Source organism: Cornus florida, unplaced genomic scaffold (assembly GCF_030987335.1).
Source record: "Cornus florida cultivar Cherokee Brave unplaced genomic scaffold, ASM3098733v1 CherokeeBrave_3.0.0_Hap2_Chr05, whole genome shotgun sequence".
NCBI lineage: Eukaryota > Viridiplantae > Streptophyta > Magnoliopsida > Cornales > Cornaceae > Cornus > Cornus florida.
The window spans coordinates 62,748,445-62,760,679 of NW_026775575.1; positions in this window are offsets into that span (position 1 = coordinate 62,748,445).

Here is a 12,235-nt window from a genome sequence, read left to right on the forward strand (position 1 = left end):
AAATAGTCATTTCTGAAAACTGTAGATTCGGGTGCCACTGAGCACACTGCTGGAAGTACAATAAAAAACTAATCAAGATGGACTCAAGAATCGCATGATTCGGAGTCCGGACGAAGGAGAAACGGCATGACGAAGAAAAACGAGCACTTAAGGCAAAAATGGTAAACTGGTAATTATTCAGGAAAAACCGGGTGCAACCGAGCACACCGTTGGAAAGACAGCGAAAAATTAGTCAAGTTCAAAAAAAACTTCACTTGAATCGGAGTCCAGACGAAGGAGAAAAGCCCAAAAGAAGAATTAAAGTCGCGGCGGCCTGACGAGGAGCCATGGCGCCGTGTGCGCCCATGCGCGAGCCCACCGGCGTGCATGCCGGCGCCCAAAGACATGGCTGGTGGCAGCCCTTGGCTGCTACTACATTTTTTTTTTTTATGTGCCCAGAATTGAGGCTTGAAACGGAGGTCAAGACGAGTTTTTCTGGAAAAACACGAAGAAGAAACCCCCCCTAAAATCGAGTTTTCTACCCGACTTCGTAGACGGAATCGAAAAAAACTCACTGTGAAATCCCCAAAATGCCCCTAGATCAGAACTGAACAAGAGGGTCATAAAGCTGCTAAATCAAAACTGGAAGCTGAAATTTCACGAGGGATTTCCGGTACCAAGACGACATTTTCTGGAAAAACACAAAGAAGAAACCCCCCCTAAAATCATGTTTTCTATTCAACCATGTCAAAAGAAGAAAATAAAATTGATGTGAAAGGTCCATAATGAACCTAGATCAGAATATACAAAAAAAATGCGAAATGAATTCACAAGAGGCTCAAAACACAAACGATAAGGTTTTGCCCGGAAACGACCATGCACATAAACGTAACTTACCTATTTGGACGTGCTACAATGGTCCACGACTTAAAAATACCACCGATACAAAATCCGACCCCCCCAACTGGCAAAAAGGCAAAAATGGAACTTGGAATGAAAACTCGGAATCCAAAAGTACAAAACGGGATCAAATGACCGTTTGGCCCTTGGCCACACTTCAAACATGATTTATGAGACCCCTATGAAAGAATGAGAATGGAATTCCCACACCCGATGCAACCATGGTGAAGCAATGACTTGCGATTTTTCAAGATTTTCACAATATTTTATGAAGTTAAAAAGTTGTATAGATTACAATACACATGTCATTGGCCTCCGGCCTCATCTCATACATGTCAAATACATTGAAAGAAGCGTACTTAAGTATACATTACATACATGGAATCAAATATACATATTTTGACATATAAGTCTACAAAATAACATTTCATGCTAACATTTGCATGAAATGGAAACTTAAAAGCTACACGACATCCAAGGAATGCTAGGTGTCACGAACCAAGTCTTCGTAACTGAAATATGCCCCAGTATCGTAGGGGTGAGTAACATAAAGCTACTCGTAGGAGATGAGCATGCATCGACCTAGCATTTTACAAATTTATCACCTTAATGTGAAACATGTTAAAGGGGCTCATGCCACCTAACGTCTATGTCCAAGTGAGACTCAAGGAGCATCCTAAGCTACCTTAGAGTGTTTCTAGCATAAATCATATCATCCATGCATTTCAACAACATAGAAACATGTTATACAAAGCAACAAGAATCATGATATAAATACATGAATGAAACAAATCAAAGTTGGAGTAATCCGATTAATACAACGAGTTTATAGTTACCACGGATCACATTATCAATGTAATTGAACAAAGTCTAGAGGAATCCATACAACATGACAAAAACATATTTGAATACAAGTTAATAAGAATTACATTATCCATGCAATTCAACAACAAAAGAGCATGTTATACAATGCAACAAGGTATAAGTTCTTAAAACCATCAACTTAGAATTTGAAGCACAAAATAACAGTAGTGGATCATAACACCTAACATCTAAGTTCTAAATGAATCAATAGGATCATTCCTAAGCTATGTTAGAACGTCAAAACACAATTTTTCAATATCGATGCAATTTAACCAACATTGGAACTTCCAATACAACGCATAAAGCATAATTTCGCAAAGTTAACATCCTGTAACTTAAAATGGAACGACAAATAAGAAACAACAAGTTACAACATCATCTAGTTATCAACTTGAAAATGAAATGCGAAATCAAACAAAGTGGATACTCGGACGTCAAGCCGGATCAGACCGACAACATAGTTACTTTAGGGTTACTAGACCATGGGTAACCTCTCTATGTGCGCATTAGACCATATAAAGGGACTATCCCCCGTACTAGAACCACGTCCTAGCCATAGTCAAACAACGACATCCCCAAGTTTCCAAAATTAACAAGTTATGCAACAACGCATATATCAACAGGAATATGCAAGAGAATCAACTATCTACCAAGCACAACCAAATTTGGAAACCTATACAGTACATGCTCTAAGTCCACGACTAATATGATGTGATGAATGTCGAATCTTCAGTGTGCAATTCGTTACACGCTATGCATGAATGATGTTAAATACAAAATGTGCAAATCATTACACAAGGCAACAGTATATTCAATAAGGAAAACATATTATCACGAATACAAACATAGCAACTATGTTATCCAATGTTCAAAACATAACCAAATGAATATACAACAAGTCTAAGTCCATGATTTGAATATAGAAACCACTTCTAAAACACAACTAGATCATGGAGCAAATTGAAAGAATTTAAATAGATAAACACAATTAAATTCTCTAGATTCCGATTCGATTCCAAATAACCTCAATTTAATACATGTTAAAGGACATGGTATGGTCATCACCTATATCCATTATAAAACTCAATTAGGTTGTTGGAACAACAAAGTAGAACTTTAATTAAATCATGCTAATTTAATTACCAAGGTTCTAAAGCAACTTCAAATGGTCCACAATTAATAAATACTAGTAAACAAGTCATGGCCAATACAAACATCAAGTTAAAACCTTAAGCTAATGGGACCACAAAATAGATTTTAATTAATTTTTTTAATTAAAATCTCTAGATTTTCAAACTTAACCAAATGCTCTCAAATTAACCTATGTTGGAAAGTATGCCAAAAACTAATGTAATATCACATTACAATTTTTTTTCATTCAATTTAAGACCATGTGAATTAAACTTTCACTAAAGTTAAATATAAATTAAAAGTTGCAATTCTCATGCAATTAATCCTAATTTAATATATGTGAACAACTATACCTAAGCTTAATTTTCTAGCATGCCACAATTCAATTCCAAGTTGTATATCACCATGAGGATTAAATCTTAAACATGAAATTTAATTAAATAAAAGGTTTCAAAACCTAACTGAATATTTTAAATCAAATATATGTGAAACTAGATGGCATGTAAATCAAGAATATCAAGTTGGAATTCAAATAGAGTGAATAGTGCACTCGGGGCAAATTAATTAATCAAATTAATTCATAATTACTAATTTTAAAAACACCTCCAATTACTTTCAAATTCAACTATGTTGGAGAGCATGCAAAGGCCTAATTTTATATGCTAACACATATTAATTTTAAGCTAGTTAAGGCCATGTGAATTAATCTTTCACCTAAGATAAATATTAAATAAAATCTTTAATACTTATTCAAATGTTCCAATTTTAATACACGACAATGAGCATATCAAGGGACAATATAAAATCATGCTACATGTTTAAACCAAGTCATGAGCAACCGGGAAAATTAGATCCCGTACAAGAAAAATAAATAATAAAATCTCTAGATTTTATATTTAATCATGCAAACATGTAGTATAAGTATCACAAGCATGTTATATAACAAGAATTTAAACCTAAAACATCCCCTACCTCAATTTGAGATGAAAATCCCAAAGGCCCACCAAAATAAAAGTGCTCCGAATTCGACGATACCGAGAGGTTTTGTCGGGGACAACACCGTGAACAAGAATCCGCAAGAAGCCGCATGAAAATCATAGCTTGACCTCAAAACCAAACTCAAGAAATGGTCAAAACTGAATTCTAATAAGGGGGAAATGTAGAGTACGGCAAGGGGAACAACAAATGTTAAGGCCGAAGACTTTCCATCAAGGAAAAGTGAACCACAAGAGGAGAGAGAAGATGGCAGCACCCCTTGGGCTGCCATGGGAGCTCCAGGTCGTGCATGAAGGGGACAAGATGAAAAATGAAATATCTCACCCCCCTTTTATAGAAATCTCAAAAAGTGCCCTGAACGGGCCCCGCCGGATCTGAAAAAGTAAAATTTGAGCAGAATCACTCAAATGGCAAAAATTTGTGAACGAAAAAGATTCAAAATGATAAAATATGAACAACGGAAGAAATGGCGTCAAAAACCGAGTCCCGACCAGAAAGTTATGCCCAAAACAAGTTTGGCGAAAACTGGGGCCAGAAACCCTAAAACTGGAAAACATCGACCAGAAGGAAATTTCAAGAGTACACAACTCGACGAAATGTGAAAATGAATCCGGTACGAGGATCCAGGCTCAAAACAAGACATTTTGCAATAACTTTCATTAATTGCACAATGGCCCCTCCAAAAAGTGAAAACTGCACTTATAGCCCAGAATGAAAATATCTTCCAAAAATATTTTCTTAAAAACACCTGAAATAAAATATCTTCAAAAGATATTTACGAAAAACACCCCAAGAAAATAAAATAATTTCAAAGAACTTTGCATCCATGTCCCCTTATGGACACCGAGAGCAACCAGAGTACTTTCTTGCAAAAGTAAAGATACGTATTTCATGGAAACCACTCAAGATGAAGGCACGTGAAGTCAAAAACCAACTCCGAGCATGAGAAGTGAGGTTGTGCCAACAATGTGACAAATGGGGAAAAGACAGAATAGGGAAAAAGACGAAATAAGGAAAAGGATGAAAGACGCATAGTGTCCGAAAAGTGAAAATGCATAAATGACTCGGTCCTCAAAGGAAGTTGTCAATTCACATGAAAGAGTGTCAGAAACCAATTCTGAGCACTCGAGATGACACTAAGCGACACGAAACAAAGCTCAAAAAAGAAAATTAAACGAAAAAAAAAAATTCATTCGTAAAATTTCAGGAAAAAGGAAAGGAAGGCAAATGACCGGGTCGTTACATGGAGACTACCTTAGCATGCACAGAACACGAATTAAAGGGAAAGAATATAACAGAGACTTGCCTGTAGTTTCAGATTTTGAAACTGTAATCCACCGTCTCTTAGAGTTTCTGACAACGTCCTAAGCTGTCGTTCCACTCCTCCGGTGTTCTTGGTTCAACCCAGAAGCACCCCACTCCTTCCACCTTAAGCCTCTCTGTAAATTTCTCAAACTCCCTCTCTGTTTCTCTGCCCTCACACTCTCTGTATGTTACGTGAATAGGGTTAACAAACCCTTGGCAGACGTATGTTTATATTTATAGGTTTTATATGAAACCCTAAATTAAATCCTAGACCAACTATATGTCGGCTCTAATCCTAGACACGATGTAAAACATAAAACCCTAATTACCAAAACAGTGAAAACACCTAAGCACGTAATTAATTGACTTGAGAAATACATTTAAATTAATGGAACAAACCAAAATACAAATTAAGCAATTAATTAAAGAAAACACAATTTAATTGAATTAAAATAAAGTAAATCAAATAAGCAAATAATTAATTAATTAAAATAAACAAATAATCAATTAAATTAAAAAAAAAACAATAAATAATTAAATTAAATGCCAGGACTGTCCTTTTAAAATTAGGGGTATTACAAAACATTTCAATTAACATGACAAGAATAATACATAAAATCAATGATAAGGCATAATATCTATGCAATTGACAAGATTGGAGCATTTCACATAACACAACAAGTTATATAACATGCCAAGACTTGATTTAATAGCCTAATACAAATAATTTCCATGCAAGCTACAACCATGATAATTACACGTTCATACAAGAAAAATAATAAATGAAAGGTTTCAAAACCTAATCAAATATTCCCGATTTAATATATGTGAAAGTATATGGCATGCACATCAATAATATCAAGTCGAAAATTCAATGGAGTGAATAGTGCACTTGGAATAAATTAATTAATCAAATTAATTAATTATCTCTAGATTTTTAAACATCTTTGAATGCTCTCAAATTCACATATGTTGAAAAGTATACTACGACCTAATATAATATGACATTACATATTGATTTCAAGCTAGATAAGGCCACATGAATTAAATTTTCATTCAAGAAAAATATTAAATAAAAGATTCAATACTTGTCCAAATGCTCTCAATTTAATATATGTCAATGATCATACTAAGATGTAATATAATAGCATGCCACAAGTTTATAACTAAGTTATAACCAACCGGGAAAATCAAATCTCACACAAGAAAAATAAATAATAAAATCTCTAGATTTAATACAAAGACATGTAAATGAGTTGCATAAGCATCAATAGCATGCAATACATCAATAATATAAACTATAACACCCCCTACCTCAATTTGAGATGAAATCTCAAATTCACACCGAAAGAAAAATGCTCCGAATTCGACGATACTCCAAGGTTATGTCAGGGACTACGAGGGAAACAACTTTAACCTTTGAGGAACCATGAAAATCCAAACTTGAACTTCAAACCCGAACTAAAAAATGGTCAAAAATGGATTCTAATAAGGGGGAAAGGTGCACGTCGTCAAGGTATACAATAAACGTTAATGCACTACGGCAAAACTCAAAGGAAAAATAGATGAAATGGAGCAAAAAGGGGTGACAGCTCTTTAAAGAAGAAGAACCAATTGGCAGCCATGGGAAAAGCAGAAAAAATAAAATATTTTTTTTGGACCCCTATTTATAGTAAATCTCATAAAGTGCCCCGAGCGGGTCCCGCCGGGTCCGGAAAAGTGGAATTTTAGCAGACACGCTCAAACGGCAAAACTCCGTGAATAAAAAAGAACCAAAATGAGAAAATATAAACAATAGAAGAAACAACATCAAAAACTAAGTCCCGAGCAGAGAGATATGCCCCAAAAAAGTTCGGCGGTAATCGGGGTCAGAAACCATAAAACTGTGGAAAAACGACTAGAAGGAAATTCTAAGAATACACAACTTGACAAAATGTGAAAATGAATCCCGTACGAGGATCCAAGCTCAAAACAAGGTATTTTTACAATAACTTTCGTTAATTGCACAATGGACCCTACAAAAAAGGGTTAACTGCACTAACGACCCAAAATGAAAATATCTTGAAAAAATATTTTCTTAAAAAATCCTGAAATAAAATATCTTTAAAAGATATTTATGAAAAACACCCCAAGAAAAGAAAAAAATTCTAAAGAACTGTGCATCCATGCCCCTATGGACACCGGGAGCAGCTAGAGTACTTTTCTACAAAAGTAAAGATACATATTTTGTGAAAACCACATAGAATGAAGATACGTGAAGTCAAAAACTAACTCCAAGCATGAAAAGTGAGGTTGTGCCAAAACAGTGACTAACGGGGAAAAAGACAAAATAGGGAAAAGGACAAAAAGTGAATAGTGTCGAAAAAATGAAATTGTGGAAATGACTTTGTCCTTAAAGGAAGTTATCAATCCAAATGAAAGAGTCTCGGAAACCATTTCCAAGCACTCGAGATGACACCCAATGACGAGAAACAGAACTCAGAAAAGAAAATTAAACGAAAAAAATTTATCCGTAAAATTTGAGAAAAAAGAAAGGAATGAAAATGACCGGGTCATTACAACTTACCTTCCTTAAAGGAATTTCGTCTCCAAAATTAGGAACATATCAGAAAAGAATAGACCAAGGACTGAACAAAAGGTTAAACCGAAGGACAGTTTATAAAAAACTGAAGGACAACTCCAGATGTCTCAAGATTAACTAAAGGAACACGAAACCATGAACCGAGACAACATCTCATACGAATCGGCACGTTAACTCAACGTCAACCACCGAGGGAATCACAAGACAACAAAATGTTGAAACACGATAAAAGAAGAGAGTAACAAGGCAGCACGAACAACGACCAGAACCCGCCCACAACGTACTCAAATATGTTGTAGCAATGATAGTGCCTAGCGCCCGCCCACACTTACTCGTCAGTAAGGTAGCACCCACCCATAACACACAATTTTGTACGGTAGCGTGATAGTATAAGCCACTAGTTTATAACCTGCCCCCAACCAGGTTAACTCAGAAAAACCTATCGATACAGATGACATCAATGTCGGAAACGATCATTACCAAAAGCACTACGGGAACCAAGCATTTTACGAGAGTGGGGTATGGTCTAATGATGTCCGACCGGACCATCTTGGCTAATCTCAAAACTCTAACAACAATGTTATAGGCACAACTATGATTAAGGCCTTAAATCCTCAGTGCAAGTAAAGCCAACAGTTCCTATATTGCAAAACACCCTTGACAGTCCCGACCACGTTGTGAAGCCATAAAGGAAAAAGAATGAGATGGTACCTTCCTGGCCCACGTCTCACTCCTCCAGATAAAGATTGCGATTCTACGCTTACATAAGCCTTACTCGCATCAACCGTCAGACTAAGGTCTCGAAACACCCAACCAAGAAAAGAGACAAGAAGGTTTCCGATGTGGGTCCTTACAGAATGAATTTCTTCTATCCAAGGAAGAACTTTGTAAAACAAGAATGCACCCAAGGGATACGACAGACCCTAAGTGACAATGTCAAAACCAGACATAAAAGTAAACGACTAGCATGCAATATAGCAACGGACTATCTACTCACACAAGTAGTAAAAATCACGTAAGACATGTCAGTGTATGCAGGAGAAGGACATAAAGCATGATGATATGCCACATATAATCATGTCAAGATGAACAAGTGCATACAATGTACTCAGGAAGACAAACATATACCACATGCTAAAATAACAAGCAGGTACCATGTGCTAAGGTAAACGAACAAATATCATATGCTAAGACAGTTAAGGTAAGCTCCTAAATAAGTTGCCACATAAGCAAACAAACGTGTTATCTAGTCAAAACATGTTATCAAGAAGCACGTAACTACATGGTACGACAATACACGTGAATGAAAATCGTAAGGTATGCCGACATACGTCACATACGGTCATGCTAACATAAGCACGCAGACATGATATTACACCAGGACATGATAGTAACCCAGACTATGTTATCAAGAAGCATATATATACACATAGAGCATGCTTAACAAATAATAGATATCTCAAAATACCTGAGCATGTGAACATGTTATCATACAAGACATGTTATCAAGATACAAATGACATATAAAAGTAAAACATCGTAAGCATGATATGCACCCAAAACTCGTCGTCCAAGGTATTCAAACCTGGACGCTCTGATACCACCTGTGACGACCTTAGTTTTTCAAGCCAGTCCATCCTGTGATGAACCAAAGGTTGACCCGATAGCGGATCCAGATACGAAAGCAAGAAACAATATAACAGTCTCACAAGGCACAACACACCTCTAAGACACTTTGATTACCTTCCATGAGGTCATGGAACTTAATGAGAACTGACGCAGAAGCAAAAAATCGGGAAAAAAAAATTAAAAAAAATAATTAAACCCCTAGGGGCAAAATAGTCATTTTACATGAAAATGACATCCCTAGAATGTATATCATTCCTGAGACATATCTATGACTTACCATGAAGTCACGGGACTCAAAAGAAAGTAGCAGAAGTGGAAAGTAAGTAAAAAATCGAACAAAAATAGCCCGAAGGGCAAAATAGTCATTTCTAAAAATATGGATTCAGGTGCCACCGAGCGCACCGTTGGAAAGACAACAAAAAACTAATCAAGATGGACTCAATAATCGTATGATTCGGAGTCCGAACGAAGGAGAAACGGCATGACAAAGAAAAACGAGCACTTAAGGCTAAAAGTGTAAACTGGTAATTATTCAGGAAGATCCGGGTGCAACCGAGCACACCGTTGGAAAGACAGTGAAAAATTAGTCATGTTCAAAAAAATTGAACTCGATTTGGAGTCCGGACGAAGGAGAACGAGCAAAAACAAAAATCGATGTCACAACGTCGAGACTGGGCACCACGAGCATCCTAACAAGCACCATGACATGCTAGGGAAGAAAAAAAAAAAAAAAGATCTAGCTAGAACTGAGAGCCAAAACGAGGTCCGAAACGAATTTTTCTAGAAAAATACGAAGAAGAAACTCCCTCTAAAATCAAGTTTTCTACCCAACCACATGAAAGGAAACAAAAAAAGAAAACACACTAAAAAATCCCCAAAATGCCCCTAGATCAGAAGAGGTCAAGAGGACCCAAAAAGATGCTACAGTAACTGTCCACATCTTAGATAAAAAATGAGCTATCAAACGAATTTTTTTGGAAAAACACGAAGAAGAAACCCCTCCCGAAATCAAATTTTTTTACTCGAATTTGCAAAAGAAAATGAAAAAAACACACTATGAAAATAGCCAAAATGTCCCTAGATCAGAAAAGGGCAAAAACAAAAACAAAAAAAACTGATGCCTTATGGAATTTCTGAATCTGTCAACAACTAAGAGCAAAAATAAGCTAGTAGATGGATTTTTTTGGAAAAACACAAAAACGACACCCCTCCCGAAAATTGAATTTTCTACCCGAAAACGCGAGAGAAAATGGAAAAAAAAAACACAATGTGAAATGGCCAAAATGCCCCTTGATCAAAAAAGGGTTAAAAACTCAAAAAATGCAACTTTGCACCAAGTATGCATTTGACCCTAAATGCATGTCTAGGTTGAAACGAGTGTGCACGCAAGTGTAATAAATGATTCTAAGCGTGCGAGAATAGCCAGTGGCTCCCGAAACGGCCCAACTCAAAATTTGACCCCTTGGCGGCCAAAAATGAGAAAAATGATCTTAGAATTGAATTTGGAAATCCAAAAATATGAAATGGAGTCAAATTACCGTTTGGCCCTTGGTCAAACTTCGTACATGATTAATGAGCAAAGAATAGAATTCACAAACCCGATGCAAATATGGTGAAACAATGACTTGTGATTTTTCAATATTTTCATAATATTTCATGAAGTTAAAAGTTACATAGGATACAAGATACATGTCATTGGCCTCTGGCCACATCTTATACATGTCAAATACATTACAAAAGGTGTACTTATGTACTCATTACATATATGGAATCAAGGATACAAGTTTTGACATATAAGGCTACAAAATGACATTTCATGCAAACATTTGCATGAAATGAAAACTTAAAAACTACAAGTCATCCAAGGAATGATGAGCATCACGAACCATGTCTTCGTACTTGAAAAATGCCCCGGTAACTTTAGGGTGAGTAACATAAAGTTATTCGTAGGAGATGAGCATGCATAGACCTAACATTTTACAAAATTTTCACCTTAAGGTGAAACAAGTCAAAGGGGCTCTTGCCACCTAACGTCTATGTCAAAGTGAGACTCAAGGAGCATCCTAACCTACCTTAGAGTATTTCTAGTATACAACATAATTCATGCAATTTAAACGACATAGGAGCATATAGTGTAACGCAACAAGACATAGGTATCCAAAGTTATCAACTTTTAACCTAGAATGCGATAACTACTGAAATGGTTTGTGCCACTTAGAATCTAAGTCAAAATGCTTATATAGGATCATTCCTAAGTCATATCAACATGAAGCAACATGAATCACGAAGTCTATGAAATTGAACAAGGTTGGGATAATCCAAAGAACACGACAAGTTTATAATTTAGCAAGAATCGCATTATCAATGAAATTGAACAAGGTTTCGAATAATCCATACAACACGACAAGAAGGGTACTTGAAGACAACGATCACATTATCAATGCAATTAACATGATTGGAACATTCCAATTAATACGACAAGAATAATACATGATATCAAGGATAAGGCATAATATCTATGCAATTGACAAGATTGGAGCATTTCACATAACACGACAAGTTTTAAATCTTCAAGTAATAAAAAACTTCAAATTTAAAGAGTGAAATCAACCAATGTGGATACTCAAAAATTGCCCGAATTAAAACCGTACTCTTGCGATCACTTTAGGGCTACTAACCCATGGGTACCTTCCTCTAGTGCGCACTATAGTATAGGGAGCTCTCTATCTCCCTACTGGAATTAAGTCCTAGCCATGTCAATTCTTGATTGATATCCCAAGTTCCAAAATAAAAAAGTTGTGCAAATCAGGATAGTATCAAGATATAAGTAATGTATTAACCACGTTTCAT